The sequence below is a fragment of the Artemia franciscana genome, chromosome 12, assembly GCF_032884065.1.
Source record: "Artemia franciscana chromosome 12, ASM3288406v1, whole genome shotgun sequence".
In the NCBI taxonomy this organism is placed as follows: domain Eukaryota; kingdom Metazoa; phylum Arthropoda; class Branchiopoda; order Anostraca; family Artemiidae; genus Artemia; species Artemia franciscana.
In genome coordinates this window covers 25,975,741-25,993,342 of record NC_088874.1, presented here as the reverse complement: position 1 = coordinate 25,993,342, position 17,602 = coordinate 25,975,741, and positions in this window count along the sequence as shown.

The following is a 17,602-nucleotide window of genomic DNA, read 5'->3' as shown; positions in this document are numbered from 1 at the left end:
TACGAAAAGGGTGAATTTAGAGGATTAAAATTTAATTGAAAAAATTGAAGAAATACTTATAAAAAATTTAATATTAGAATTAATGACAATGATGAAAAGTTCCCTTTCCTATATTGGACTGTAAAATTTCATAAGAATCCCCTAAACCACGGTTTATTGCTGGAGCAGCTGGATGTCCATCCCGCATTGCTGCTACTGACCTATCTTTAATTTTAAAGGAAATTATAAATAAACTTAAAACCTATTGTTCTGGTATTAAAAATTTTTCAAATTTTAATCCATACTGGAGTGTTAATACTTCACTGCAGGTGATAGACCCTTTAACAATGGTTTCAGCTAAAAGAATTGAGTCTTTCGATTTTGTGACAATGTATACTAATTTATCACTTAATGTAGTATTAGAAAATTTAAAAAGGGTTATCAAGAAATCTTTCTTCTTATCTAGTAAGAGGTTCTTAAAAATAGACACTTATAATAAATAAGCTATATGGACCAACTGCTTTAAGACTACAGTTAGCTCGAGTTGCTACAGTTTAGATATGATTTTTGATTTATTAGAATTTGTTTTATATAATTCTTATTTAAGATTTAATGGTAATCTATACAGGCAAATCATGGGAATTCCCATGGGGGGGGGGGGGTGTCAGCTCATTTGTAGCTGACTTGTTTTTAAGTCAACTCGAATGTAAATGTCTGATGGATAAGAATAATCCAAGTAATTTAAAACAAGTTTCGTCAAATAATAAAAGATATTTAGATGATATTTTGGTTTTAAATTGTAAAGAATTTTATTGTATTTCCAAAAATATATATCCATCAGAGCTTACTCTTGAATCTAGTCATGGCACTGGTCTAGAAGATCATTTCTTAGATTTGAATATTAATATTTCTGATAATAATAAATTAGGTTTTAAAATATATAATAAAACGGATGATTTCGATTTTGATGTGATTAATTTCCCGTTCCCTGAAAGTAATGTACACTCAAATATGACATATTCAGCATTTTACTCGCAGTTACTTATACAAGGATTTGTTGTAATTATGTTGATTTTGAAAATAGATGTAAAATTTTAACCCAAAAATTGATTTTAAGAGGTTTTTCTGCAATAAATTAACTTGGCAATTTTCTAAAATTTAGTTTTCATTATAACGAACTTTTAAATAAATACCGAAAGAATTATCTTGAATTACTTAGCGAAATCTTTGGTTGATTTTGATTTTCTTTGTTACTGAGTTTTGCATGTCTCTAATATTTGACAGTGGATTTTTGGGGGATTATGCATATATCTTGTTTTCGAATGATCTTATTTTGCATTCATTTCCTTGATTTTATCTAGGTCACATTTTCATCAATAGAGAAAATTTGATATAGTGAATTTTTTTTAAAATAATTGTTTAGTATTGATATAGATATGTATTCGTAATATAAATATTCGAGGGCCAGAACCAAGGTATGATAACGTTGTTTTGGTGTTACTTTGTTGTGTTACATTTGTTTTTTTTTTATAGGCACCTACTAAACGTAAAACGATCGAGAGGACATAGGAAAAATAGTAGAAAAATGAATTAGATTTACATATGCTTTCTATGGATCTATGCCAGCTACTTGAATCTAAGGGCTCAAAGCTTCAACAGGTTATATTTAAAACTGTAAACGGGACTATACATGACACTTATCGTAGTGCATGCAAAGCTCTGAATTTATTGGGGAACGACCAACACTGGGATAATTGCATCAAATACGCATGCGAAACGTCATCTCTAAGTCAAATTCGTGGATTCTTTGGAATCATATTGACAATTTGCTCTCCTTCATCTCCTGAAGAGGTATGGGAAAAATACAAATTGCAAATGGCCGATGATATACTCCATCGAATACGGCTAGAGAGGTCAGATATGACCTTTGACTTTACAACAGAAATTTATAACTGTACTTTAGTCATGATTGAAGATTTGTGCTTATGTATGGCAAACAAACTTCTCAAGCATCCGGGAACGCCTTCACCTAATTGTACTGCTGCTAAACGTTCCAGAAAAAAACAACTAAATAAATATATATTACATTAATTATATATTAATAACGGGGGTATTATCATTTATTTAACTCAAAATTGTATAAACTAATTGTTGTTTATTATTTCTTTATTTCATAAGAACGATCGACAATTAAACCCAGATTTCTTCTTTTCCTCATTTATTAAAACTAAAAGTGGTTCTTTTTCAGCCAATCATTAAAGAGCATCGTGACAGTTGACCTCTAGTGGGCAAACTGGTGGAAGCTGGCAATGGTTATGATGCCATGGTCCGGGCTGAAAGAAGTGATGTCCTTCGGCGTCGGTCATACGTCCTAATAAGGTATTCATCCGTCAAATTTTTAAATGTCTAAAAGTTGCATCTGACAATTTTAACTTATAAGGTGAAAGTCAAAAATTGGTTTTTAGCCTGCTTTAAAAAGCTGCTTCCATACTTATGCAATTTATTATCTGCTGTGATCAAGAAGATACCAGGTATTTTTTTTTCAATAAGAGTTAAAGTTTCGATAGTTGACCAGAATAAGTTATTCCAAAATAACGAGTATTTGAGTGCATTTGTTAGTGAGGTCATGTCAAGTTTAAACATAACATCGAATTCTTTGCTCCATTGACCGCAATTCTTTATTAAAATAAAGTGTTAGCAAAACTGAAATTTTTGTTCAGCTTAATGTATTTTAATTTAAGACTTAAGAGTTTCAGTTCTTAACGCATTGTTGTTAACAAATTTTAAACACTTATTATGTTTTTGCCTGTTAATTTATGTGTTGTCTGTCATTGTATGGGTTGTTGTAAATGTTTGCCAATACTGGTGGTATGTTAACAAAAAGGGGCCTTACAAATTCAAGATCTGATTGAAGTGGTTTAAGAATGAGTATGGCTCTGACGCAGTGTCTTAACTGTGTTAAAGGATTAAAGGTAGTGACAATAGTAATGTGTTGAAAAATTTGGTCGTTGCAAGTTTGAAATTTTAGATTTATTCAATTTTTTCTATTGTACTTTTGTAATTTTTTATGTAAGTTTAGTAATTTTTAAGGATAAGTATGGCACTGGCGGAGTATGCTATAAATAGTTTTCTTTTTGTTTGCATCCTCAATTTTTATTTAGGTATTTTTGATAATTAGAATTAAGGTCTAGTTTTACTCGACGGTTCAGGTTGTAGATTTGTTAATTGTTCAGATGGTGAGACAATTTTTTTCCCCCAATGATTATAAGTAATACTTGTAAATTTTCGTTGTCTGGATCTTGTCTCATTTGATAGTCCAGGTTGTTGATTTTCACCCGTTGTATCCTATTTGATAGTTCAGGTGAATCCAAAGAATCATCATTTTAGTTCTCATCGCTATCATTTTCATTACGCCTTTTGGTTTTCACTGTCACTTACCTTCTAACCCCATTTTTGGTTCTACTTCATCTTGGATTTTTACTACTTCAGACATTTTGCAAATGCATTTGGCATTTGCAAAAGTATAAAAGTGAATATATAAATATAAAAAGTAGGAAAATAGAAATGTACGAATTAAAGAACAAGTAAATCATAAGTAAAAAATATTCAAAAGCTTTAATAACTTGAATTTTTAAATACATCAGTTTAAAAAAAAGTAAAATATGCAGATATCAGCTCTTCATTGAGCTGAGTCGTTTTCTGCCGTCCTCTTGTTTTCTGCTGTCCTCTTGTTTTTTTTTATGTTTGGGCTTCATTGGAGGGAACAACAACACTTCCTGAAAATAAAAGGAAAAATTATATTCCAAATAAACATCCAATGTATACCAGAGAATTCTGAGCATATCTGTATCTTGAAAACAAATAGTATTAACAACGTTGTTACTAATTTTGAAGCTAATTCAGCCATTCGAGCATATCTCAGCATATTCTTTAAGTAAGTTTAGTAATTTTTAAGGATAAGTACGGCACTGGCGGAGTATGCTATAAATAGTTTTCTTTTTGTTTGCATCCTCAATTTTTATTGAGTTATTTTTGATATTTAGAATTAAGGTCTTGTTTTACTCGACGGTTCAGGTTGTAGATTTGTTAATTGTTCAGATGGTGAGACAGTTTTCTTTTCCCCAATGATTATAAGTAATACTTGTAAATTTTCGTTGTCTGGATCTTGTCTCATTTGATAGTCCAGGTTGTTGATTTTCACCCGTTGTATCCTATTGGATAGTTCAGGTGAATCCAAAGAATCATCATTTTAGTTCTCATCGCTATCATTTTCATTACGCCTTTTGGTTTTCACTGTCACTTACCTTCTAACCCCATTTTTGGTTCTACTTCATCTTGGATGTTTACTACTTCAGACATTTTGCAAATGCATTTGGCATTTGCAAAAGTATAAAAGTGAATATATAAATATAAAATGTAGGAAAATAGAAACGTACGAATTGAAGAACAAGTAAATCATAAGTAAAAAAATTTCAAAAGCTTTAATAACTTGAATTTTTAAATACATCAGTTTAAAAAAAGTAAAATATGCAGATATCAGCTCTTCATTGAGCTGAGTCGTTTTCTGCCGTCCTCTTGTTTTCTGCTGTCCTCTTGTTTTTTTTTATGTTTGGGCTTCATTGGAGGGAACAACAACACTTCCTGAAAATAAAAGGAAAAATTGTATTCCAAATAAACATCCAATGTATACCAGACAATTCAATGAACATATCTGTATCTTGAAAACCAATAGTATTAACAACGTTGTTACTAATTTTGAAGCTAATTCAGCCATTCGAGCATATCTCAGCATATTCTTTTCAGCTCTGTCGAATGATCAATTAGAAATGGCAAGATAACAATTGCATATTCTGTTTTTCAGCAATTGATATTGAGATAATGAAAAATTCATATTTATAAAAAGCTCCAAAGCTAGCATTAAATCTGTTTTGGGGAGAGGGGACTTCGAAATTTGAATTGCTGTACATGTTAAACAACTTTACATATACCTTAAAATACATTTAGTTGTTTGACGTCATTAAGTCACTTACTCTGACCTACTATATCAAATGATTACATTGTTGTTTTTGGGTCTTTGATAGACTATAACAATTGAAGAAAAAGACAGCTCTTATTGAATCGCTATATAATCAATAGAAAAATTCGTGAATCTAAAAGAAAGACGTTTTTCCTTGGCTCGTAGATACTTTTGTCAACACTCATTATATCTACTCGAATCGGGTTCATTTTCTTGTTTTATTTACTGTGTTTTATGGCACAGATAAAGGAATAGTATTACAAATACCTCTTGATGTCATAATTCCTTCATTTTTAAAGAAATTAGAGTTTATCAACGGCCCCTTTCATAAAAGTAATGTTATAAAGTTGGTATACATTTCTTAAAGTCAAATTTTATTGAACATAACATATACACGTTTTTTTAACATTAGTAAATAACTCCTAACATGGTAATATTAATTAAATCCTATTGGAAATACTCATTAAGCTAACACACGGTTTTGAAAAACATCATGGGATCTTTTGTTTCATTGTTTTAGTTAATTATCAAGAAAAAGCTGGATAGATAATGCTTAAAATAAGCTCCTTAAAATAAAAAAGCCCTTAAAATAAAATTCTGACACTTTAAAAAAAGAAAAAAGACTATATTAAGCCTGAAAACAAACAAATATAAGCTGTGAATGGTTATTTCCCTTAGAATTGCTCGTAGATAGATAACAAGACATGAACTAGTTAAGCTGGGAATCTGAAGCAATTTCTATAGTTAAGACTTGGGTAAAAAGTTGTCCCCTGGTTTCTCTGACATCTCTTGTCTTCTAATTTTTAGCTTAAGCACCCTTTTTGGAGTTGTACCATGCAGTAGATTTATACATATACTATCAATGGTACAAAAAGAGGACGTGGCCTATCTGATAGCAACGTTCACCTCTAACTTCTCAGCAAAAAGCTAGGCAGTTATTTTCAGTAATTGGTTTAAAAGTTAGAACATTCTAACGTTCAGATTTTGATGTGAATCTGCCTCTAGAAAAAAAACTCCTTGACTTCGTCTCTTCGTGCGTGCAACCGAATTCTTCTAGTATTTTTTTTTGTTTTTTTGTTAACAGCTTTTGTAGACTCGGGTTTCAAGTGTTTTATCAATTTATATTTTTTGTTTCGGAACGTGTCTGTTTTTCATGATTAAAAAATACTGTCGGTACATACCCGTGAAAATTTCATGCCGCAAAGATAAAACGAAAATTCATTTATTAAGGGAAATGGTAATTTTTAATCTGAAGCAAAACTGCACATGATGACCATTTAACAGAGAGTTAGGTATAATGTCAATCAAAATTGAATGGTCATAGAATACGAATCAATAAGTGTCATATGATTCGAAACATTAGAACAGTATTAGTATTAAACACAAACTAATCATTTTTTAGCCCTAAAAATAAAAATTAAAATGCGAATAATATTAAAAAATACTAGCAGTCTCCATTGCATCAAACAGTTCGTGGCAAAGAGTTGTAAGTACCGGGTGACCCGGCTCAAGAGTAATCGAAACCCTAAAATACAAAGATTTAATAATAGTACATACTACAAAAGAATCGAACAATCAAGTTAATTTTGAAAAACATAAAGCTCATTAAGCTTAATGGTACCCATTAAAAGTTACGAGCCAGTGAAAATATGACCTATGTCTGAAAGAGGTAAAGCAACCAAAACAGGTGATGTAAATCGAAACCACGCCGTCATATTCAGCATATCAAATAACCCTATTTTCAAGTTTCAAGGTCCTATATACCAAAATGCAGAATTTAAAATTTTTACCACAAACATAATCACGTATGTGTTTCTTGTGTTTTTTTTTTTCATGAGTGACTAAATCGGACACGGTGATCCTATAAGATTGGGAGACGGATTACATACCTTCGATGCAAAAAGAAAGAACTAAATTATTTTTTTGCACAATATACCCAACTTCTCCACAAAGCGGTTTTAAATTATAAATAAACATATACTTACCCTTGTACAAAGTAGAGTACTTTGAAACTCAATTTGAAAGGCCATTTTTTGAGCACATCTCAACATTTTGACTCTTGACAAGCTAAATTTTACTTCAAATTTGACATCTCGCAATCCAAAACAGATTCTTTTTCTCAAACAGCCACATTTTCATGAAAACTGAAAAAGATGAGTTTCCTTATAATTTTTTGATACGATAAAATAATATTATTGAATATTAAGCTTGTGATTTCATAGTTCCCTCCTATAGAAATTATAAATTTTACTTATGAAATATTCTATAATGATTGAAACAAGCAAGCATGGCAACATAAAACATGGCACTGAGATTAGTGTAAGAAGGTGTGCTACATTAATCGAGTTCTAAAGTGTCTGGTAATGGTCTGTTTTTCTCGTTCAAACAGTAAATTTGGAATAAATCAATGTATTATGCTCTTGTGTCAGTTGCGGTTTTGGCCTAGTGGTCCCTTGAACCCTTCTTGAAATAATATTATTGAATTATAGTCAAGTAGATGTGGGCATCTAGCCATGGCTAATTGTAGAAAAAGCTAAGACAAATAGTCCGATAGAGTGAGGGGCAAATCTTACATGAGCCCTTACTAGGATTGTTTAAAAATGATGTCAGTTCATTTGTTTTAGTTAGAAATGGGCTAAAATTTACCGACAACTGCATATTCATAAATTTCATTTGTGGGTTTGGTCAATATGTCAGATGAACCTACGGCCTAAAGAATATTTATGGCGCAGGGGTCGGTTGCAGCTCGACCAAGGGGTTATCCGACTGCTCCGAGTTTGGTATTTTTATTGTGTTTGAGTAAGTATATCATGGGTGCAAACATTTTTTGCTCATAGCAGAAAAGACCCTTCCTTGGCCCATTATCGCTCCTTGGGTTTTATTCGGGTGATATGAAGAAATGGGTTAAAATTTACCCGCAACTACATATTCATAAATTCCATTTGTGGGTTTGTTCAATATGTCAGATGAACCTGCGGCCTAAAGAATATTTATGGCGCTTGGGTCGGTTGCAGCTCGACCAAGGGGTTATCCGACTGCTTCGAGTCTGGTATTTTTATTATGTTTGAGTAAGTCTGTCATGGGTGCAAATATCTTTTGCTCAGAGCAGAAAAGACCCTTCCTTGGCCCATTAGCGCTCCCTGGGTTTTATTGGGGTGATATGAAGAAATGTGCTAAAATTTACCGACAACTACAAATTCATAAATTTCATTTGTGAATTTGGTGAATCTGTCAGATGAACCTGTGGCTTAGAGAATATTTATGGCGCTTGGGTCGGTTGCGGCTCGACCAAGGGGTTATCCGACTGCTCCGAGTGTTGTATTTTTATTGTGTTTGAGAAAGTCTGTCATGGGTGCAAACATTTTTTGCTCAGAGCAGAAAAGACCCTTCCTCGGCCCATTAGCGCTCCCTGTGTTTTATTGGGGTGTTATGAAGAAATGTGCTAAAATTTACCGACAACTACAAATTCATAAATTTCATTTGTGAATTTGGTGAATCTGTCAGATGAACCTGTGGCCTAGAGAATATTCATGGCGCTTGGGTCGGTTGCCGCTCGACCAAGGGGTTATCCGACTGCTCAGAGTGTGGTATTTTTATTGTGTTTGAGAAAGTCTGTCATGGGTGCAAACATTTTTTGCTCAGAGCAGAAAAGACCCTTCCTCGGCCCATTAGCGCTCCCTGTGTTTTATTGAGGTGATCTGAAGAAATGTGCTAAAATTTACCGAAACTACAAATTTGTAAATTTCATTTGTGGGTTTGGTCAATCTGTCAGATGAACCTGTGGCCTAGAGAATATTTATGGCGCTTGGGTCGGTTGCAGCTCGACCAAGGGGTTATCCGACTGCTCCGAGTGTGGTTGTTAATAGTTTAAAGTTAAAATTGAACCACTAATTCATCCCAAGCATTTCAGCAGTATGTCATTGGGATCTACAACACCATACCTGCATACCATACATTTGTATGCATGATCTTATCCTCGAACATGTGGATCACAGTATAGGTAAAATACAGTTGCAAAATGTTTCTCTGAACATGACACACATTTCACAGGACGAAATTTGGGAACTTTTCCAACACGTCAGAGCCATGCTTTAATTTCCCACTTGGTTTTCTATCGGAAACCTGTGTCGTTGCACATGCACACATTCAGGTTTATGAAGTTTGTGTGGTTTTCGATGTGTGTCAAAAATCTTTAATGGAGAATAGAACTTTTTGCTACTATATATTACCTCTACTGTGCTGTGAAAAAACGAGGTATATTATTCAGTATAACAGATTCAGCGTGCTTAGCCAGAGTGGAGTTAGATATCAATAAAAGTACAAAATTTTTAACTAGTGAAACCCATTTGCAAATAGTATAGAAAAAAGAGCTTTGGTCGATAATAATTATATATGAAATTAATCCTTACTTTGATTATTATTTTCTTAGCATAAAATTCATATCTAACATCACCCTGTTATCACTTCCCCGCCACGTTGAGGCGACGCTGAAAGTAATTTTGCTTTCATTTGTTTTGCTAAGTATATACGTATTATTAACAAAATACTCATTACATAGCAAAACATCCAAATCAAAAGCACAAGGGAAGGCCCACCACCAGAACTAGCAAGAGAATTAAGCAATAAACTTTAAGCAATAAAACTGTAATCAAACTGTAAGCAATAAAAATAAGAATAATTGCCCTTTGAAATTCAGCCTAGGCATTCATTTTGAATTATATGTAAAAGAAATATGTTTCGTCAACTTTTTTTGGGTCGTTTCTGTGGTTAATTTTCAGTCCATCACTGCTTTGGAAAAAAAGGCAGACAAATGAAGAATTAAAAATTCACAGTGCTTGAAAAAATTGAGTCAACAGTGCTAAACTAGTTGAAAAAAAATGAAGGACAGCAATTTTGACAATATTCTAAAACTAATCTTGAAAGCTCTACTAAAATCAAGTCTTCTATTTCTTGGATTCCTTAGTAATGAATCATAATTGCAACTTATCGTAATTTCTACTCTTTGATTCTGTCTAATAATTTTTACTTCTTATTTCAGTACCCTTCCGTTTGGAAAAAATATATGATAATATTTAAAAAAATATTTAATTACTGGAATAAAAATACTATATTTACAAATATAATGTATTACTTGTGCAAAAAATTTATTCTTTGCCTGATTTAGTTTGTATTTTCCCTGCATGTTTTACAACATTTATCTCACCTCGTTCACTTCCCAGAATATGTGAGTAAATTTATAATGCAGCGAATACTGTCATAAAAACGGTAAAACCTACAACGAATAAAGACAAACTGAAAAATGTAAAGCCAAAAAATTAAAATTTTCTATTAAAAAGAATCCGGAAACTACAAATTAAAAAAATTCTTAAGTACCATGCAAAGAAGAAAAATTGGGAGGTGGTGAGAGAAAAAGAGATATTATTTCAACTCATGGCAACGTTGAAATTGTTTTTCCAAAAATGAGTAGCTTTAGCAGTTGATTTCAATCTTTTATTATAACCCAATCACCTATGATATAAAACACACAATAAGCAAAGCAAAGGACATGGGATATTATTAACACTTGCAAGGGGAAAGCAGATGCGGACGAGGCGAGTAGTACTACATCTTCTCGACAAAGCTGTCTATAGGGGGATAGACAAAGTCTGGTCTAAATCACTCATAGATTTATCTTTCTGACGGGTTTCTCAGTTCTGACGTAGCATGTTTCATGACCTCTAGCGGTGGGACTTTCAGTCACTGCGTTATAACATGGGCATGTTTTTTTTGGAGTGCAAGGTTCAGAAGTATATGAGGAGTGACGTGTTGGTGTTATGGCAGGAGTCAAAGCACTTGGTTTGGTGGCAGAGCTGGCCCCATCCTGGGCAATTCGTTCCCCCTTTCCACAGTTCTTTTTCCCAATGGTTCGTTGGGATCCAGATTACTACTCCTTGAGCACAGCACTTTTGATCTTACTTCAGGTAGTTAGAGATAGGGCGGGGATTTATGAATCCTGTTTCTTCTTAGCAAGGACCCGGTCATTCTTATTACAAAGCATGATCTTGGATTATCACTAAATTGCATTAAATTGCATGATGATGATGATAATGAGGGTGGTTTTGATGGTGATTATGATAATGATGATGATAATGATTCTGATGATCCTCGCTTCTTTGCCCGTCATCCTCGCTTGAGCGTTTTTGACGTTTGAGTATCCCAATAGGTGTTTTTTATTTGAGCTGTGAATTAAAAATTCACAGTGCTTGAAAAAATTGAGTCAACAGTGCTAGACTAGTTGAAAAAAAATGAAGGACAGCAATTTTGACAATATTCTGAAACTAATCTTGTAAGCTCTACTAAAATCAAGTCTTCTATTTCTTGGATTCCTTAGTAATGAATCATAATTGCAACTTATCATAATTTCTACTCTTTGATTCTGTCTAATAATTTTTACTTCTTATTTCAGTACCCTTCCGTTTGGAAAAAATATATGATAATATTTATAAAAATATCTTAATTACTGGAATAAAAATACTATATGTACAAATATAATGTATTACTTGTGCAAAAAATTTATTCTTTGCCTGATTTAGTTTGTATTTTCCCTGCATGTTTTACAACATTTATCTCACCTCGTTCACTTCCCAGAATATGTGATTAAATTTATAATGCAGCGAATACTGTCATAAAAACGGTAAAACCTACAACGAATAAAGACAAACTGAAAAATGTAAAGCCAAAAAATTAAAATTTTCTATTAAAAAGAATCCGGAAACTACAAATTAAAAAAATTCTTAAGTACCATGCAAAGAAGAAAAATTGGGAGGTGGTGAGAGAAAAAGAGATATTATTTCAACTCATGGCAACGTTGAAATTGTTTTTACAAAAATGAGTAGCTTTAGCAGTTGATTTCAATCTTTTATTATAACCCAATCACCTATGATATAAAACACACAATAAGCAAAGCAAAGAACATGGGATATTATTAACACTTGCAAGGGGAAAGCACATGCGGACGAGGCGAGTAGTACTACATCTTCTCGACAAAGCTGTCTATAGGGGGATAGACAAAGTCTGGTCTAAATCACTCATAGATTTATCTTTCTGACGGGTTTCTCAGTTCTGACGTAGCATGTTTCATGACCTCTAGCAGTGGGACTTTCAGTCACTGCGTTATAATATGGGCATGTTTTTTTTGGAGTGCAAGGTTCAGAAGTATATGAGGAGTGACGTGTTGGTGTTATGGCAGGAGTCAAAGCACTTGGTTTGGAGGCAGAGCTGGCCCCATCCTGGGCAATTCGTTCCCCCTTTCCACAGTTCTTTTTCCCAATGATTCGTTGGGATCCAGATTACTACTCCTTGAGCACAGCACTTTTGATCTTACTTCAGGTAGTTAGAGATAGGGCGGGGATTTATGAATCCTGTTTCTTCTTAGCAAGGACCCGGTCATTCTTATTACAAAGCATGATCTTGGATTATCACTAAATTGCATTAAATTGCATGATGATGATGATAATGAGGGTGGTTTTGATGGTGATTATGATAATGATGATGATGATGATAATGATTCTGATGATCCTCGCTTCTTTGCCCGTCATCCTCGCTTGAGCGTTTTTGACGTTTGAGTATCCCAATAGGTGTTTTTTATTTGAGCTGTGAGATCATACCGTTTTATTTTTAAAACGTTTTAGTCCAAGATAATTCATGCCACTGTGTCACACAATGGCTGGCAGACAGCACCCTTTGGCCTAAACTATATTTCCCGCGGCATTTCACCTTAATCACCTTAATTCAACTGACAGATTTAGGGTCTTCCAGACCTGGAGTGACTGGATGGAGGGAGCATTGACAGTTGAATCTTTTAGTTGATTCCAACGGTTTATGACTTCTTGTAAAGAATGTTTAGCGAGTTTTCGATCGGGAGCCTGACTTTGGTAGCTTCTTGGAGTGTCCTCTTGTGTTGTGCTAGTTGTACTGAGCTTGCCGCCAAAGATTGCTGGCTTTTTGTTCTGCAGCTTGTAAGTAAGCATCATATCGCTGCGAACGTGTCTGTAACCTAGAGTGGGTAGTTTGAGGTATCTGAGGCGGTCCTCATTTGAGGTCGATACTAGACTTCGTATGCATTTTTTTTGCTCGTCTCGTACGATTTCGATGAGTCTCACATCTTGTCGACAAGAAGGACCAGCAAGACACATACCAAAATTGAGATTGGGTCTGACGAGAGCCTTAAATAATTTTATAAATATAGATACCTGTCTGCTGTTGATAGTTCATTTTAGTAGTTCAAGACTGGAGCTTGAACTGGAAACAACATTCTGGACATGGCTGTGAAATTTGTTTATCATCAATGATGACACCAAGATCCCTTTCTTCTGCTCTATTCTCTAGTTGCTCTCTTACTTTGGTGGTGGGGCTGTAGATCGTAGTTCGCCATTGGGTTATTGGGTCCAAGGTGTAATACACAGCACTTTCCTACATTAGATTGGAGAAGCCAGTCTTTTGTCTAAACTTGTAGCTCATCTATGTTGCGCTGGATGCTCTGAGGGCATGCAATACCAAAGAGTTTGGCATCATCAGCAAACAAGTGCATGCCATTGTCAATATGGTTAAATACATCATTGTTGTAAATAAAAAAGAGAGTTGGGACCCAGTACAGCTCCCTGCAGTACTCCGCTCCATACTTCGGTCTGGTCAAAGTAGATTGGCTGGCCATCTGTAGCAAATAAGCGAACTTTCTGCTTGCGATTTGAAAGGAAATTCATCAGCCAGTCTACAACAGCCTGATTGATGCCAATAGCGTATATATCGGAGTGAAGTCGACTGTGAGGAACCTTGTCAAAGGCCCAAGCAAAGTCCAGCAGGAGCAGGTCAACCGGGTGGCTGTGGTCGATTAGGTCTGTGATTTCCTCGTATGATTCCAAGAGGTTTGTTTCAATTGATTTCAACTTCTGGGATAGTACATTTTTCCACCATGTTTTTCTCAAGGTTATCGACACACTCTTTGACTTCATCTATCCTTTCGATGATATCACGTTTAAGCTCCTCTACCGCTCCTTTTACTATGTCCGTGATAGCCGAAGCACTTGGGACATTGGATGTTATAAGGCTCGAGATTTCTACTAATGAAAGGGGGTCTGCTGATGTACCAGATTGCTTGCAAACCGGCCAGTACCTCTGTATATCTCCTACGGTTGGCATCTTTGTAAAGAGTTCATACCCTGGGATGCATATGTTTATGCACTCTATACACTAACCATTTTTCACATCCATCGCGTAATACAGCCTTAGATTCTGGCTCAAGACCTTGTTTGCAGCCTGTGCAGAAATCTAGAGATTTTTTGGACTGGATAATTTCTGTTAGCGGTCTCGTTTAGGACCCATGCTTGTTCGCACAACTTTTCGGATTCATGCACTTGTCGGTATTTTCTTTATTTCTTATTCTGTGGCTGGCGTAAAAAGGATCGCAGCGGGAATGAAAACGCAGCACGAATGAAAACGCAGGATGAATGAAAACGCAGCGCAAAATTAAAAATTAATCGCCGTCTTTGAATGGTTACTGGATTGGACCCGTGGGAAATGCAGATACCCGAATCGCCTATCCCCAGCAGTTTAAGGACAGATGTCCAGTCGGTACCACTACGGCCCTTCGTGTTCGTTATTGCTCTCTTCTGCACAGGTTTCTCCAAATGAAGAAGATGAACGACTCAGTTTACGTAATCTGTGGATTTTTGAAAAAAAACAACAAATACTTTGCAATAGGACACTGGCAACACTTTAAAATTAAAGTGAAGAACAAGAAGATGCACAACTCCCAAGAGAATTGAAAATGGATTAATTGACCTAGAAGTCTGAATATGTAAAGTTCAAAATCTGTGGTAGGTCGCTTAAATTAACACTTGGGGTACCACAAGATTAGGAATAATGCAAATAATAAGGAAAAAACAGTTTTGTCTTAGCTTGTTATACATTTATCCAGGGGTCAAATTTATGCAGCCACATGGGTTTGTTGTTATTATTTTCAGACATAGTCCTATAAAATAACCGTGTACACTAGAATCGATCGTTTAAACTTAACGAACATATCCCAATGGCTTTTCTTCTGATGACTTGACAATCGACAACAGAAAAAGGATGTTTCCAATTTTGTTTTGGAAGTTTTTCGTTTTAAAAGTGTGATATAGGATGTTTGGATGGGCACTTTCGTAGTTTAACTTGTCTGTGTCAGCTTTGTTGGTGTTTGAAAGATTATTTGGAAGACGCTGTTTAGTTCCAATGTATCCTGGTTTATCTTGTCAGTGTTAGCTTAGTTGGTACTTTTAAGTGTTCGTTGAAAGTTTTTCGATTATAAAGAATGATTTAGGATGTTCAGTTGCGCTCTTTCGTAGTTTAGTTTGTCTTTCTCAGCTTTGTTGGTGTTTCAAAGAGAAAAAATTTCGGAAGAATTAGTTTAGTCCTGTTGTTGTTTCTTGTTAGCTCAGATCTTGTTGTCTAGTCTAGAGTGTAGTTCTCCTTAGACACAGCAGAGTTGACAGAAGTTCCTGCTGGATTCTGCTTCGCACTCACTACAGACAACTGCTTTACAGTTTTTACATATGAGCTGCATGTTTTCCGGTATCTGTTCTCGACAGTTATAACAACTGGCCATTCTGTTCTTTATTAAAAGAGATTCAAGTACCTGGATAGCCAATTCGTTTCTATATTTATTCATTAGTTCCACAGATTTCATATTTGCCATTCCAGTATCATCGTTATATAATTCTATGACTTTCTGATTGGATACTGTGGATCTTCCCTTTGACGCTTATACTTAGAAGGTGATGGAAGATCAACTGACAGTGCACTTCCCAAATAGGTTATCCCATTTGCGTAGTCTTGGGCATATTTGACAACAAAAAGCCCGCAGCTTGACGAATCTACCTGTGGAGCAATTCCACACGAACCAAGTTCAAGTTCTGTGTAGCGTTTATCAACCCCATCCATGAGATATTTTAGGTTGGAAAGAACTTGCCTACCTTGAGTACGGTTTAATGGCTTCAAACTATCAAGAAGATAGAAAGTTCTCCTGGAGAAATCACATATTCCCAAAATGAAATGATTCTTGCGCTCCCTATCTGATATATCACGCATATTGACACACAATGGAACAAACAGAACACTGCAATCATGTGAAACATCACTAAATCTTTCTCTGGGCTTTTCTGGGTACGACTTCAAAGCATCAATATTTGTCAAATTGAAAGTAGAATAAATATCGATAGTTCTTGCTGACACACAGCTAGAAGTAACAAGATTCACGAGGTAGGACACCATTTCAGTTTTGAGCCAAGTTTCAGGCCTCAGCAGTGATTCAAGGTCTTCAAAGAAAAACCTAAACACGTCTGTGTTGCTTAAGGGAAAATTAGTAGCTCTCCACCAAACTAGTTTCGCTGCGTTTTCTACGACAGCAGAATGGGTAGATTCGACCACTTCCAAAAAGCCTTTTTAAAAGCTTGATCACTTCTTTTGCCTCGTCATACAAATCATTTATGGGACCTGTAAACCCATAACCATGACAAATTGATGTTGGAATTGTAGACGGGGTAGCTTCAAAACGAATATTCCGTCTCCTTGCCATTTTTCTGGGTTTCATCGGTTGAGTGGGGCAATGCTTCCTTTTTTTTTACAGTCTTCACAAACTGTATATCTTCTGTTTGCTTTGCAACTTTTGAATTATGATCCCCGTCAGAGCTTTTCGATTGGTACTTGGAAGTCTTTTTAAGTGAAGCTACTTCAGTAATTTCTTTGTTTTTATTTCTGATACCTGTTCCTAATGTATTCTGTTCCCCGCTTGTTTTTAAAATAGCTCTTGATGTTTCATTTTTTGGAGATGTAAAACTTCCTCATCCTGATTATCACTATCAGAAGTAAACGACAATTTGTGGGCTGCTACAGAATCTGCTGCAGGTTTAATATTTTAACAGTCCTGAATGGTTAATGAGCTTTTTATTTCAGGCCTCACATACCTTTTAGATCTTACTTTGACGTTCTTGAGAGTTTTCAGCTGTATATCGGATTTTTCGGTTACTAGATCATGTCCTCAAGATCTTAAAACTGCTAGTTTGCAAGGACATGTAGAAATTCCAAAATCACAAGAATAATCATAAACTTCAACCAAGCTCTTTCTCTTAGTACCCTTTGTAACAATTTTATTTCCTCTGACAGTGATTGTATCTGTGCGTGGTTTCACAACATTAACCTTCTTTCTAATCAGATTTGAAACAAGATAAACTTGATTTTCGTTGTAAAATGTAACATGTCCCTTTCTCCATAGTGCTTCTACTATGTCAACTATACCACTTGGCTGGTGGTCTTGTTTTGTCGTAATTTTTTCGCAAAAGGAATCTGATCTTCTTAGACCATACGCAGAAACATTTCCTTCCTGGATTTAACTGGATCTTCCTCCTTCTTTATATGAACTATATATTCCTTATGTGTCTTCTCAAGGAGTCTATAATCTCCTATTCCCTTGTATCCACGAGATACGTGTGTATAATATTCATCGTCTAAACAAAGGAGGCCCAAGATACATCTTTCCATTGGTACGTCTTGCTGTTGCTGTATAACTCTTTTCATCACAGCGTTAAATGA